This window comes from Dermacentor silvarum, chromosome 4, assembly GCF_013339745.2.
Source record: "Dermacentor silvarum isolate Dsil-2018 chromosome 4, BIME_Dsil_1.4, whole genome shotgun sequence".
Classification (NCBI taxonomy): Eukaryota; Metazoa; Arthropoda; class Arachnida; order Ixodida; family Ixodidae; genus Dermacentor; species Dermacentor silvarum.
This window is the reverse complement of record NC_051157.2, coordinates 76,825,653-76,841,527: the sequence shown is the minus strand read 5'-3', so window position 1 is coordinate 76,841,527 and position 15,875 is coordinate 76,825,653. Positions and strand designations below refer to the sequence as shown.

General features: G+C 45.8%; 1 protein-coding gene across 1 annotated transcript in view; it reads right to left on the bottom strand.

Annotated features, from left to right (window-relative positions):
* The window catches only part of LOC119450277 (rho GTPase-activating protein 6-like), a 44,337-nt gene that overhangs the window by 27,681 nt on the left and 781 nt on the right, over positions 1-15,875 (bottom strand).

Genomic DNA, 15,875 nt, shown 5'->3' with positions numbered 1-15,875 from the left:
GGTGGTCAATGTGATATGAGATTTAGTATAACTGAAAGGGTAGGGGGGAGGTAACCACGAAGCAGGGCGCCTTTCTGTCCTGATTACAGGGTCGACACTTCGCGTCATGAAATAGACGCGGCCACGACTCCGACGTTAGCACTTTGAAAATACATTCGATGTGGCAGTCACTTTAAATGAAAAAATGCCTGGCGTCAGGACAGCTTCCCTGTTGTAGAACCTGCAGGATTAAAAGTTGCTCCACCTGTTGCTTGAACTGTGTTTTGACAAATACAAAGCGATGTTTTACAAGCTCATAACCTTGATGCGCGAATGCTTACGGAAAAATACAGAGAGAGAGGAGAAGAAGAAGATTTTTTGAAATTTGGTTTTAAAATAATTGCAGAACGGTTACGATTCTGTGCAACACGAATGTTTCAGCATTCTGTGGTGTCCAGGCTGAGCGTTTTCGCTGCCCGATCTCGAGCTAGCCGAATAGCTTGGGGGTCTGAAGGCCCTGCTTCTGCCATAACATTTCAGTTTAAAATCCATTTTATAGCGTTCTAGTTTAAACTGCTACGCTCCTGTGTGATGCACGAGTTCTCGTCTGCTTTCTAAGCACACATTGGCGCAGCCGAAGGCGCTGTGACTACGACGGCAAGACAATGGGATGATGATTCTGAAATTATGAAGATAGTATAACGACGACGACGTGACGACGACGGCACGACGAGAACCGAATGACGACGATGGGACGACCATGACGCCATCATTGCGATGACATGACAACGCCGGCCTAATCATAAGTGAATAATGACAGCGTGATTACGATGGGATGACGAATAAGAAATGGCGTCGATGGAACGACGACGGCATGATGACATTGATATGAAGACTAGTATAGGACGACGATGGCACGAGCTGGCGTAACGACGACTGTACGACGACGATGAAGTGACGACGATGGAGAGACGCCGATGGCGTGTACCTATAGTGGCATGACGCCATATCCAGTGGTACATACCCAGCGACGCATACCGACGCATACCGACGGGAACGGCACGAACGGTGCAAAACTGAGCAGCGAGCTAAGAAAAGCGAACGCTTTAAAACGGTTTCCACGGCTCTTATGGTTGGGCTTAGAAGTGTTCTCGCGAGGGTTCACGCCGGTCTCGGGAAAACCGATGTATAGCAGCTCTTATTGCTCAGGGATTGGTTGCGTGCTCCGGACTCATGCCCGCGAATGTTTGAGAGTTAACTGGCCACCTTGTGCTTGCGACGTAAGAGACTACGCCACCACTTGGCCCAGAAACGACGAAGCTGGCTCTTTTTTCTACGAGACAACGGCCGACAACCATCGTTTTGACAGACGTTATAATCGGTGCTTATCTTCGTCTTGCCGCAGCACAATGCGTTTAGCTTGGGCACGTCAGCTGCCTCGCGCGGCGGTGGCGGGTCAGAAGCAAGCAGCGATCCTACAGCGCTCATATCGTCGCTGAAATCGTCGCTAAAATCCCCGCGGTTTAGTTCGAAAAAGCTGGGAAAGCTACTCGTGTCGTCAGAAGACATCGTTAGCTTCACCTTTTTTGGCGTTAGCACCACGTGTACTGCGTGTTTAGCACGCGTTCTGCGTGTTTACATTACGGTAGTGTAGGATCTGACGTCATCGACTAATAGTGACGTCACGCGAAGCATTAGCCGATCTGTTGAAACAGTTCATAGGCTTCGGCTAGGCACTGCCTATACTAAAAGCTTCCTGTATAGGATAAGAAAAACTAACAGTGCTACATGCTCATGCGAAGAGGCTGAAGAAGACATAGAATAACTTCTTCTACACTGTAAAAATCATGATGCTCCCCGTAAGAAGCTTTCGGAAAAACGACATGGCTTGGATAGACGGCCACTATCCTTAGGAAAGAATTTTGGTTTCACGGCCGACATAAAAACTTAAAAACATCGCTGCGCACGCCTTAGTACAATTTTTGGAGGTATCAAGAATATAACAAAAATAATAAGGCAGATAACAGTTATTGTTATTATTAACAGGCGCTCTTGATTACATGTTTATTGTGCTTTCGTGTTCATGTAGCATTTGTGTCTGCTTACAAGACTGTTGTATTTAGAGTGCAGCATTCAAGAGGGACCTAATTCGCATCTGCCCAACATCTTCTGTGTGAGCATCTTGGTTTTGTGAACATTTATGCTATGTGAAGTCTTCTGCTGCGCGAACATTTATTTATATTGTACGTGGATGTAAGTACATTTATTTGTAAATACGTGAATATTCGGCCATGTGTTTATTAGTCTAGTTTTGTGATTGTTGACAACTTTCCGACGAAAACTATCATGTAAGAAAAGAGGAGTAGTCGGCGCCACATATAGGCACCAAACTCTCCCTAAATACATTGAATAAAAATATTAAAAAAAAAAATAAAAGCAGCTACCCGTTTCGGTTTCGGTACCTCCTTACTGATTATTAATTATTGATGAGATTATAAGCAAATTGAACCACTCTATCGGTGACAGGACTCTAAATGCGATTTGAAAATTACAAATGACCCATTGCCCAGCAGTCTGTTTAGCAGTACAAGCACCAAGGAAGAACGGCCAGGACAAGTTGGGTAACGGCCATTGGCTAGGATGGGTAGTGCGCAGGCCAGAATGGGTAGCGGATAGGTCATTGCCATTCACCCCCGATTCACTCTCTCCTGCATTCGGAAACACTGATCTTGTGTTCGCAACCAGTATTTCCCAGCTTAGCCAGCTTTTAAAGCAGGAGCGCTGACGCAGAACGTTTCATTGCACGCGACTAAGTCAGGCTATCGCTCGAGCGAGGCGCGCTATAACGAGAACCGCATCAACGCACCTTTCCGCCAAAAGTCATTTGCCTCAATTACACCGCATAAAAGCGAGCTCGATATACCTGGGCTGCTCCCATATCTACGCGCTGGAGCTCCCAAGAAAGAAAGAACTCATCACCCAAAAAACACCTCCCCCACCCACCCACGCACGCACACCACACACGTGAAAGATGGGTGTCTCCTCCGCTAGCGTGGGCGCGACAGCGAGCGGTCAGTCACGTGAGCCCAACTTAAAACTCCGGGGGTTCGAAAGGTGAGGTGGGTGGGTAAGCGCTAGCAGAGCGACTCATCGGCAGCAGCTTGCGCAACAGCACCGGCGCGGGGAAGGTGGTGTGGTGCTGGTGCGATGGCAGACGCGGGGCTGCCACTGACGACTCCGTTCGCTCTCGAACCGCCACCGTTCTCTCTTGGCCATTTGTCGCGCCTGTCTCCTCCGCGGTCTCTTCGCCTGGCCGTACGACGCGCCGTTCACTCGGCTGCTGCTGCGCCGACGCGGGCGCACCACCCGCCACGCAACAGCAGCTCGAAAACGAATGCCGTATTTACTCTCGTAAGGCCCGCACCTCTTCGAGAACTTCGCAGGACTTGTGACTGTATACCTGCTGGCATCACGCGTGCTGCGCGCCGCGACTGCTCCGCAGGACAGGAAAACTTCACTTTGGCGACTTCACTCAATGCGACTATATTCGTCGCATTGAGTGTCGCTATATAGCTGAACATGTCCCTACTCTGGCGCACACATTGATGAGCGACTGCCCTCCGGTTAAGTTTCTTTTGCTCCCACGCTTCCGAGCTTCCAACAGCCGGTACGCGGGCCCTCATTCGAGGAAAAATACGGTATCTCGCAATGGTCCCCCGCCCGTGGGTGGGATGAGCTCTCTTTCCGCCCTTCTTGCGGTTTCCTTTCAAGCAGTGCGCGACACTGAAGAAAGTCGCGCGTATTTATTTTCTTCCTCTTCTTCGTCTTCTGTGGGGGGCTCGCCGCCTATCGACTGCTATATTTCTGTTTCTCCGTTCCCCTCTTTGGGTCCGTTTTATGTACTTGCGCGGTGACTTACGCCCGAAGCTATGCCGAGGTCGAAAGTGGAACGATCTCCGCCAAGGCCCTAGCTGCCTGCTCTTGCCTCTCAACCCTGTCGCACGGTGCAACAGCGCGTTGCGTTGCGCTGATATACGACTCGGCTGGTTACGACTCGACCCGACGTCGGCACCAAGACGGAGCATGTAGAGCGCGAGCGAACGCCGTCCCGGAGGTTTGCACAACGCGCGGACGAGACGACCTCGGTTTTCTCGGAAACACTTGCCGTTAGGAGCCGGCACTGTAACTTCTTAAGTGTCGGCATTCGACACGGCTGGTTACCCGGTGATGGAAACACCTTGACGTTGCCTTAAACACGTCTTTTTTTACGACCGTTTTGACGTCGGCGGTCGATTTAGAAAACGCGAACTTGCCACACGCCGCTTCGTTTTAAGAGACACCATGAGGATAAACTCTTCATTAATGCAGACTAAGTAAAAGAAAAAAAAGGAAACAATTAGGCAAACAAAGTTTTGAGAAGGGGACATGTTTGTCAGGGCATCATTGTCACTGTTTCCAACATGTCTTACATATAGTAAAGCTGCAGCAAAAGCAATGGAAAGGCTGGCCCACTGGCCAAGTAACGACGTACACCGAACATGCACCTCGTTGACCGTGCGCATTACCCATGTTGAAATATGTACAGATTTGAATTATTGAATCATGAGACCGCCTCATATACCTGTACAGCTGACGTTAATGGACAGGAAACACAATAAGTAATAGATAATTCAGCCATGTGGATATTTCAAGCAGCAGAACCTGAAACCACCTGAATGGCCAAACAAACAGCTGTCATGCAAATAAACGTGTCTACCCATCGCTTTTCCGGTGCTAAGGAAATTAAATCCGTGTACTGAACGGTGTGGCGATGAGTTTCCAGGAAGCTGCATGGCCCCTTCAAAGCGATCGTATCAACTGAGCCGGAACGCCGTCACAACCGGTTTCACCACAGCTGTTTTTTCCTTCTTTTTAAAATATTATTTTCTCTTCCTTTTTTGTTACGACCTTGACGCGGCGACGGCGACGTCACCAGCTTTTTTTTAACGCCACCAATTATTTATTTTTATTTATATACTATTATCACTTGTACCAATCAGTTATTACGAATTTTTATACTCAGCAGCTTCACAGCAGGCTTCTTTGCACACACACCCGTGTTGAGGAAAAGTAAGCTTTCAAGGTGGTCCGACGAGAACAATTTTCTCTCTGATTAATGTTTTTTTTTCTCCAATTGTTCCTTATCGCTTATAAAGCTAACAATGATCTACATTTACACTATTATAACGATTAAATATAACTTAGCAAATTACGCATTTTTGTGCACATACAAGACATTACACTTTTCGGGTGACATAGATTATGCTGGGGAACTCGCCAAAGAATGCTTACGCACTAAAACTGAACTATTACAAAATCAAATTCTACATTCTTTTGCAGCTTTGACTCTCGGATTCAGCAACCGACATGTTTGCTGCGCCTTCCAGGATCGAGGATTTCCCTTATTGATTCAAGTCAGAATTTTTCTTTTGAAATTACTCTTTCTATTCTTGCACTCCTAATCATTTGCTTTTTCCTGTCGTCGTTTACGTGTAACCTTCATATTTCCCTTTTCTCATAGCGCTTACTTTTCATCAATGCTAAAATTTTGTACTGTAGTTCAATGTCTATTATCATTTTGCATTAACCATCCAATAAAATTACCAAGAACAACTAGAGGTAAACCCCCGAAATTATAACTGCGAACCCTGTTTCCTTTCCCTGAACGAGCGACCAAATTACCACTCGCCGAAGATTTCTTTCTCGTGCGTCCGTCTGTCCGTATACCTGCAATGCACACCTCCGCCAGCAGGCACTATAATTGCAGACAACCTTCTGTACAGCAACGAAGAGTAAGATGCGGAGTCAAAGCACCCTCAAGTTACAGCGGCCAGGAAAATAGTTCCTAAGTCTCATTCGCCTTAGCTTGAATTGTTGGTTACTACAGCGTTTTTACTAAACACTTAGTTGCTACAGTCACTTACCTAGTTACTACAGTTATGAAAACCTAGTTACTACAGCGCTCAGACTAAAGTAAAACATAAAACACACAGCTTTGCGTCTAACTTATCTTTTCGCTTTTCTCTTCCGCATTCGGCCAAATGCGAAACCATCGAACGTTAAACTGATTCACTATCAATGTGATGAGTCACTATCGGCTTCAGGAAACTGAAAGCGCCGTTATAGCGCCGTCAAACACTGCCGGACTACTTGACGCAGCAACACATGCAGAGAAGCTCCGCCCCTGTAACTTTCGCGGCTTTCGCTTCGTGGTCACAGAATGTCCGCGAGCGCAGCAAGTTTCATCCCTGTGCGGGTCGATAAGTCTGCCCCACTAAGTCTGGTAGTTTTCATTACGCATGCACAAGTCTTAAAACGCAGGATGAAGTGCAGCTTGCGAGCTGTGCTGACGGCATGCGGGTATGCACGGTTGGGCACAGCGGATCGATGATATCGCTGGCAGTCGAAGTTCGCTATAACCACTGTGCCCTTTATTTGACACAATCAACGGCCCACGGGTGAGTGCGCGATACAATTCATAATTTCCCAATCGGGACTCGGGGAGATCGCTAAGCGTGCTACGAAGCCACAATTAAAAACGTCAATTTGGACCTGCTTGGTAAAGAACAGGTGTGGGTGGTCACAAAGGTGCCTGTATCGTTGCACAGCTGCAGCCGTACTCAGCGAGTATCTTCGTGTGCACTTATCTTCAGTAGGACGACTCCAATGACTGTCCTTGTTCATAGTCTTTTGACGCATATGCTTGAAGGCGTCCACTGAAATCCACTGAAAAAAATTTCGGCCCAATACAAGGGTGATTCCGCACTGCGTGATATCAGTCACTTTTTTTTTCTCGACAGTGATATGAGAGTAGGTGCTGGAAGGGCCGGTTTAGAATAAAAAGAAATTACCGCTACTTTTTATGGCACTGAAGACAAAATTACGTATTTCAGAGCGTGTCGAACAGCAGTTGACGCAGATTTGGTCGAAGAGACAATCGCGCACAGGGTAATGCCGAAGGTGTGGTGTTGTAAGCATTGATGAGCAGCTGTTTTTCTGCTCCGTTCACAGAACTGTATACAGCCGCCATCATACTTCACCTTCAGAATAAAGACACATACTACAAACAACAACAACAGGGAAATAAAGGGGGCTTTGAAGAGAAACTATTGAATGCTTTGGAAGAAACGCATTAAGCCAACCTATTCAAGGCCTCCGAACCAGAAATCTACAGCACACTCCGCAGGAGAGGCAGAAACGTGCTCAAACTGTGTTCACGTGAAGTATGACCGTGGAGGTACGCGTCTAGTTTAAAGAGACGGTAAGAGAGATCACTAGCTCACACTGGGTTGGAAACTCACCGTCCGGAACTCTTTCTGTCTTTATTCAGCTTAAAAACATACATTTCTTCAGAAACCATCGACAACGATTGTCAACGGAAGAGAAAAGCCGAACGCTTCTAGAAAGCTAATCGCTTTAATAGAGGAATGACGCGCTTGAAGGCGTACATTCGTTGTGGCGAGATTATTTAGGTGGCGTTTGTTGTTTGATTGAGTGATTCCGTAGAGAACAGAGCTGTTAACCCGCACACCTCTAGCGGCAGTATATGTAGACAGCACGTCCGCATCAAGGACCTGTGGGAGGTGGGGTTCGACAACGAACGCGCCCCGCAACGTGAGCGCGCGCACCCTTTGCGTCAGCGCAAGTGGCGTAGCCAGGAGCACCCTTTCACTTTCACCGCCCCCCCCCCCCCCCCCCCCAATATATTAAAAAAAGAAAGAAAAAAACATCTGGCTACGTCACTGGTCGGCGCCCTTTGTTCCAACCTCCGACTAGCAACTTTCGACCACCAACCTCTGACCGCCAGCCACCGACCACGAAGACGACCGGAAGAGCCTAATAAAAAGCTTTTCGCTTTGAAAAGATGACTGATTAGAGGACAAAACGAATATTAGATTTCCCTTCTTTCAATAGCGTGGCCAGATCACGACTCCAATGACGTCAGTGTAAGGTCACCGATTTCCCGGCATTTTTCAAAACCAACGTTTTCGTTCGTACGAAAAAAAAAAAAAGTCTAAATACAAAAGTTGGCAAGTGAGGTTTTATTTATTTATTTTCGAATAATTTTTATTAACACTACTGAATATCCTAAGCCAGGAGTTGACATGATCTATGGCACCACCCTAAGCTGGTCGTGGGAGTTTCGGGTGGCTGTTGCCATTCAGATTCCACAGCTTTACGTCTCTTTATGGCGTACGAAAGATCTGCTCTGGATACGAATGACCCATTTGCTATTTCAGAAATGTAATGTTAATCTGACTTGACCTAACGTTTTGCTATGTTTACCACCTCAGATTTGACGCACCTATGGGCAATCCAACTACACCCACATGCTTCAGCCGCTATTGCTGGCAGCAGCTTCCTGCGGTTTAAATAGGCAGCAGTTTATTAAAGGCGAGGTACGGAATCCGCTTACCAAAAATAATTTAGTCCTGAAAGGACTCCATCCGCCTTGTGATAATTCCGTACGTTTCCATACCATTCTTAAGAAATTGACTATTTGCAAAAATGTTCTGCGCATGAGCAAGAAAGGTATTTTCCAAATAAAGGTGCTTAAGAATGCTTCAAATGGCAAATGTTGCTGTATGGAAACATGGTCGACGTGCGTCATTGTGTCACTGGTTTTAGAATGAAGCCCGAACGTCTTAGCAAATTGTCTTGCAGATAACGTAAGCAATACTCAGCCAAAAGAGAACACTTTCGTCAGGAACAACCAGCTTTTATTTTCTAATTAACCTAGAATTTACACTGACAGAGCACTTGGTCTGTGCGCGGAATCAACTGGCCGAGAAGCGGTGAAGTATCCCCGACAGGAATAGCGGGGATACGCATTGTTTTCCAACCAGATTTTGTAGTGCAGACGCAGCACCGAAGAGGGCAGCGCACTATTTTTTGCAAGTCGTCAATTTGTGAGGATTGTGTATTGAGGATTGTGATTGTGTACCATTCTGTACGTGCTGTCGTATTGGCGAGAATAGCATGAAACGCACAAGAAAGGATGTGAAATTGGTGAACTGCGTGCGAAACATTTCAATAAGCAGACGAGGAGGAGGAGGACCCCGTCGTCCTTCCAATATAGTAAGGAAATTGAAGCAATAGACCTAGACCACTTAATTTTATCATGCCGACGATATCCAAACCAGACAAAGATATTACTCGAAGCTTCACTCTGCAAAATTGGGTTAGGATTAAGTATACCGGTAATATTATCATTTGGGGCCTTGACTCAAGGCTATGGTCACAGAGACGTTTGTTGCACAGTGTTGGATTTGTTAACTGAAACAAAGCGATTACACTGCTAATTATTGTACCTTTAAAAATTATGCTGTTTCACGTGCCAAAACCACGATCGGATTATGAGGCATGCCGTAGTGGGGGACTCCGGAATGATTTGGACACCCTGGAGTTCTTTATTGTGCACATAAATCAAAGTACACGGGTGTTTTCGCATTTCGCCCCCATCGGAATGCGGCCGCCGAGGCCGGGATTTGATCCCACGACCTCGTGCGTAGCAGCCCAACACTTGTAGCTTTATTCTACCTATCGGATCAGCATCCCCTTCATGGAAATTGGTTTCTCCAAATCGTTTATTAACATTGTATTTATTCTTTACTTAATTATAACCTCTTTCAAATGTTTCCCTTCAGTTATTCGGTCTGCTCGCTCGCATAACACTGTAGTTATTTTAGCATCTCCTTTTGTTCTTCCTTTTAATTTGCGTTTCTCTTCTTCAAACAAGAATTTTATTGAGATATCCCCTGCCTGCCTGGTAATCGGCGAATCCCCCTTAGTAGGGTACGAGCTATAAAGACGGACCATCACTACCATCATCAACTTAAATTGCACTGCCCGACGCCCCAATCGTTCACAGAGAGTGGCGTGTCGCTGGGCTGAACCTGCATTCCCCTGAATTCTTTCATTTTTTACAGCGAAGCTGTTATAGGCTAGGTTCCAGGAGATCACGTCCGTGTACACGGGAAGTAGGCAACAATTTTGTGGCGTCTGGTTTTGCGGCGTCTCGTTCACTTGGTATATACCAAAATTTGCATGGAAGGGTACGAATGTATGACTAACATGACTGATAGGTCATGACATAAACAACATCACATATTCGTCAGTATGTCACGATTGACGATAATAAAATCACGTGTGGCGCATACCATGAGCCAGGGATATGCGAGTATGCGCCAGGGACAAGAAAGAAAGAAAGAAAGAAAGAAAGAAAGAAGAAGGAAGGAAGGAAGGAAGGAAGGAAGGAAGGAAGGAAGGAAGGAAGGAAGGAAGGAAGGAAGGAAGGAAGGAAGGAAGGAAGGAAGGAAGGAAGGAAGGAAGGAAGGAAGGAAGGAAGGAAGGAAGGAGAGATAGAAGGAAAGAAGGAAGGTAAGAAACAAGTCACGTGTGGCTCATACCCGTGTTGGATATGTGGGTATGAGCCGCCGAGAGCAGGAGCGGGAGAGATCTCACAGGATCCTGACGCTGCCATGTAGTGTGCCGCGGCTATGAACACTGTGGCTCATACGCTAGTCTATGACGACGGGGCGGACTTGGCGCAGCAGACGCACTATTTGGCCATCGCGCCGGGCGAAAACAAGAAGTCAGTGTCTTTGCTCTTTGACGAACATGCCCAAGACGCTCAATATAGTCAATAATTATAATATATAAATTCACTATAGCAATATTCACTACAGCGGACCCCCCATAGTAACAGCTTCGCTGGCTTCCATCTGAAGGGCTCTGAATTTTACTCCCGTGGCTAGCTTCATTCACAGCGGTCATACAAGGACAAACAAAGCGAACAAACGAGGGCAATAAAATTGGCAATTTCGCCCGAAACCGAAGCATTGAAAGCGATAGCAAGGTTCAAGCGTTGCGCGGAATTCGTCTCAGAACGCTGGCGTAGTTCGGAAGTGTCGCCAGCGGCGTTGCAGGCGTCGCACCTAGACGGTGCATGAGATGAGAGCGAAGGTAAAACGGTCGGCCGTTGGTCAGCGTCCAAAGGAAAGGATTGCATGGATTGCAGCTGACATTCACCACGGTGTGGTATGCACACAGCTGCTCGGCAGGAACTGCGCGCAACCAATGGCACTACCACGGCCGCTGAATAAAAAAATAAAAAAAAAACTTTTTTTAACCCCTTTTTTTTTTTTTTTTTTATCCAGCGGCCGTGGCACTACGCTCGTGCCAGCAGCGAAAGCCATAACGCTGCCTTGGCTCGGGCACATCATCATCATCTTTTCCGCCCATTCTAAGCACTTAGCATCATGAGGCCTGTGCGCGTCCGGTTCCGCCTGCAGACTTACCGGTACTTCACTTCGCTTCCCTCAAACTGTTTACATTCGTCTGTCTCCCATTATTTGAATATGCCTCAATGGTGTGGAATGGCACAAGCAATTCAATGAGCATTGCAAGTGAGCGTGCGCAGAAAAAGGTTATATATATATATATATATATATATATATATATATATATATATATACCGTCTGACCTCGCGCCTCAAACACTTTCCAAGTCTGAATAACCATCCTACATTTCCGTCACGGGACTGCAGAGACGTAGTCGTACCGACGTCCTCTTTTTTATACAAAATAATTAATGGAGTTACTGCACGTTCGGATCTACTTGCTGCTGTTTCACTGCGGATTCCACAGAAGATTACCAGGAAACATAGGTCCTTCCATGTCCCTGCTTCTTTCAGCAGACACTCGCCTCTCCACAGAATGCAAAATCTACAAAACTGTCACTTTTTCCACCTTGATATCTTTCAAAACGTGTTGCCTTCTTTCTGTTGTGTTCTTTCTAGCTGCCCTCCTCTGCTGACTTCCCATAGTTTCTCTCTCCTCCCGTACATATACTCTGTCTCTCAATTTTATGTTATTGTTAGGTTGTGTAATCATTACCTACCTTTTTAACCAGCTTTATTTCTCTATTTTTATTTTATTCTTTTTTTATCGCATAACCTAAATTCGTAGTTACACCTTTTTGTGTTTTTGTTTCTCTGTGCACCAGTATTTAGACCTCCGATTGTTCCTAGGCAAGTAAAATAAAGATTGATTGATTGATTGATTGATTGATATTTTTTTGAAAACGTCTATATGCTTGAAAGAAAAGAGAGGAAAGGGGAGGCAAGACCAGGCTGACAACTGTGAACAGGAGGGACATAAACGCCTGTCTACTCTTCAGAAAGGAGGTAGGAATTAAACCAAGCAAATCACACACGTAAACCATTCTGTACGTGTTGCCGCAAAATTGATGTAAGATTTTGTCAATTCCCTATTTTTGTACTGCATGGTTCAAGACGAACATACGTTGGGACCATTAGTAATACTTCACGAACGCAAAGGATTTCGCATTTAACGTGATAGTGTTGAAATTGTCCTTAGGAAAGACAAATAAAGTGTCACCGATGTACTAATAAGGACAGCGAACCGTAGCTAAAGGCGCACGCAAAAAAAAAAAAAAAAAAGAAGAAGAAGACGCGTCTATTGCATCATAATTTACTGTGTTTCTTTTAAGAGGTGGCTTTATTTCGAGGCTATAGCTACGATTTCCACATTGAAATAGACGTGAAGCGCAGAAATGCTCTAGTGAGACAACCGCTGAACCGAAAAAAAAAGGAAAAAAAAAGCTGGAATTTTAATCTAGGGCCGCGTAGTTTTTACAGGAATTGTCAAAAATTGGGTAAGCTGAAATAAACTTTAAGGTAAAAAGTTCACAAACCCGCAACACTGCACTGAAAACAAATGTGGTATTTGCAAACTGCATCTGCTGAAGCGGAGAATTTTCACATACGAGTTTTACATATTACATGGCATTCTGAGAATTATATCTGAGGATTAATACCAGAATTGTGATATGATTTCTTATTATCGTTGAATTACAGATTTGCAAACTTGATGCATCGGTTCTCTTTAAAGTTACGAGTTTCAACAACTTTTGTAGAGCTACATGATAGCCCAAATTATGGCTCTGCTCCCATAGTCGGTAGATTTTAGCTTTCTTCCTTTAAATGCAACAAATGTAATGAAATTAGGCGTAGTGGATGCTGATAAAGATTGTTTTTTCCGTTCCCATGTATTCAAGATAGGAGATCGAGAGTTGAACCTTTCTTTTAGCCCGTCGCGGCGCTCGCATTGCGATAGTGACGGAATACAAAATCACTCGTGCGCTGTGTTTCGGGCTAGGTGGGCAAACGCATTCCCAACTTCTTCACTACGACGTCTCTCCCAAAGTCGAGGGATGCTTGCATGCATTGAGTAACCAGACTACTAAATCTTGCAGGTTCGCTTATCAATCTATAGCAATACCGGTGAACGAGAAAAAAAAAAAAAAAGGAAACCGAAGGGTCCGATTTTTATTACTCGCAATCATAAGAAGCCAACGGACACTGGCATCAAGGAAAGCACAAGGGAGATTACTTGTAAATTTAATTGAAATGAAGAAATTATAAATAAATGAAAATGAAAGTGGACGAAAAAAACAGCAACTGGCCGCAGGTGGGATACGAACCGACGTCTTCGCATTACGCGTGCGATGCTCTCACCAATCGTACTACCGCGCCGCCGTTTCCCCGTCCACTTCGTTGGGTACTTATGTACGTGTACTAGAGTTAACCCTGGGAGTGTTAGTCAGCGCCACCACTCGCAGTCTTGGCGGCGGATGTAGAACATCCTATCTATACCACAGGCGTCACGTAGTACGTGAACCTTTTGGGTGAATGCAACTGGCCAATAAAGCCTCGCATACTACTTGAAGGCATCAGAGTTGCCGGATTCGAGATCCTCGCTATGTAATGAACGAGAAGAAAGGAAACCGAGGGGCCCGCTTTTTGATAGTCACAATCATAAGAAGCCAACAGACAATTAGTATTAATACCGGTGTCACACAGGCACTTCCAATCGAACTTGAATTTGTTGGTCGCGATTGGCTCATTTGCGCAAGCCGTGGGAGGATACCAATCACGGTCGAGTAAATCGATTCCGATAGGGCTCCGTGTCACCGGGGTGTTAGGAGGGTCTTCGTTTTCTTGACAAAACGGAGCATCTCCGACAGAGCGGTTGACGCCCACACCTGGTGCAATGCAAATTGAGTCACCGCCTACGACCATTTTTTTATAGATTAAGGCCACAAATCGAATAAGGTGACGAGGATGTAAGCATCGTACCATGTCATGCGAGGACGTGGACAACAGCTAACCTTGCAACACAAGTAGGTCACTCGCTTGCGGGTTCATTACAAACACATCGGAGAAATAGGGGTTAAACGAGTCAGTAAAATAACTCGTTGTTTCCAAGTGAAAACGTCCAAGTTCTGCCACATCCTATCGCTTGACAGTACGGAGCTTCCGGACTTAGGCAGAGCATCAAAGAAGGCGTCCGTGAGATACTATCATTAGCTACAGCATCCGGGTACCCGCCCCAGTGTGCTCCCACTGCACACGACAGGGCGACCGTCACACGGAGCTCGTACAGGTTGTGCGCAAAACACGATCAAATCAAGCAGACTAGGCGACTATTTGTCTCCACCCCGTTTCAAAGGGGATGCCAATAAACAACGTCATCATCATAATTGCCATCATCATGTGAGCAAGGAGTTCAGTTGAACCCGGATATATCAAACCCACATATAACGAATTATTGTGTATATGGAAGAGCTGTAAAATCCTCTTGAACATTTCTGTATAAATGTTTTATTTGATACATCGAATTACCTATATATCGAACTTTTTTGTGATCCCCTTCAGATTCGATATATCCGGGTTGACTCAGTACATAACCTCTTTGTGTGTGAATGACCAAGAGGAGCCACGCCTCCCTCCGCCGAGACTATCTTGACAGCGGTGAAGCCCATTGACCTGTGCAAACGCTGACGGCATAAGAGGTTTTAAAGGCCAGCAAAGAACTTTTCGCATTCAAAATTCGCAATTAATGACCCTGCAGAGTGGGAGCTATAATCGGTTGTTTCTCGATACTCCAAGAAATGGCCAGGCTCTGTGATCCCATTGTAACAGATGTCGACGATTCTAACGTGGAGTCGGAGGAGCATGACGTCGAGTTCGGTGACCTAATCTTCTGCATTATAGCATAGGCTCGCATCGGCGCCGTTCCGTTTGTGTGGACGTTGCAGTTTTTAAACAGAGTGCCGGCTGGGCTATAAGAATAACGCATTCGAGCGCCCACTGTCAGTCCGGGAGGGGAATAAATAGGCAAAGAGTCGGGAGTGAGAGCTACCCAAATAAAACACAACCTGCTATTTCGATCTCGCGACGCGGCCGGCAATAAAAACCGCAACTTCCGCCTGTCGAAAAACCTATACAATGGTAATGTCAGCAATGCTCTGTCGTTCAAAAGAATTCTTTCGAAAAAATTGCAGAAATAAATTTTCATAATAAGGTTCATTTATTTATTTATTTATTTTTATAGGCGGACGACACAGTTGGTCGATTTGGTGCAAGCGCTGAGCATCTGCGAACAGTTTGACGAGCAATCTGACTGCACTGTAGACTATGAGAAGAGTCACGCGATTATTTTATTACTCACCACCGACTAACTATCACAACAACATGAACGTACGGCCGCATTTCCGAAACATACGATGCAAGCTGACTGCAACCAAGAGTGCCAGCCGCACCTGAGCGCCGACTCGGCTCGCCTTAAAGAAAGCCTGCACGTCGCTTGATGGGAGCATTCAAATGAATCGCAAGATAAGAATGGTACGAGCCACCAAATAAGGCTGCAAGCACGTGCTGCATACCGCAGTGGTCGCACGAGAGGATCTTGCATTTACTGCGCAATTATAGCGTACATCACGAACATCGTGCGTCCGCGGCGCAAGCAGGATTCAGCCCTTCACAAAATGCA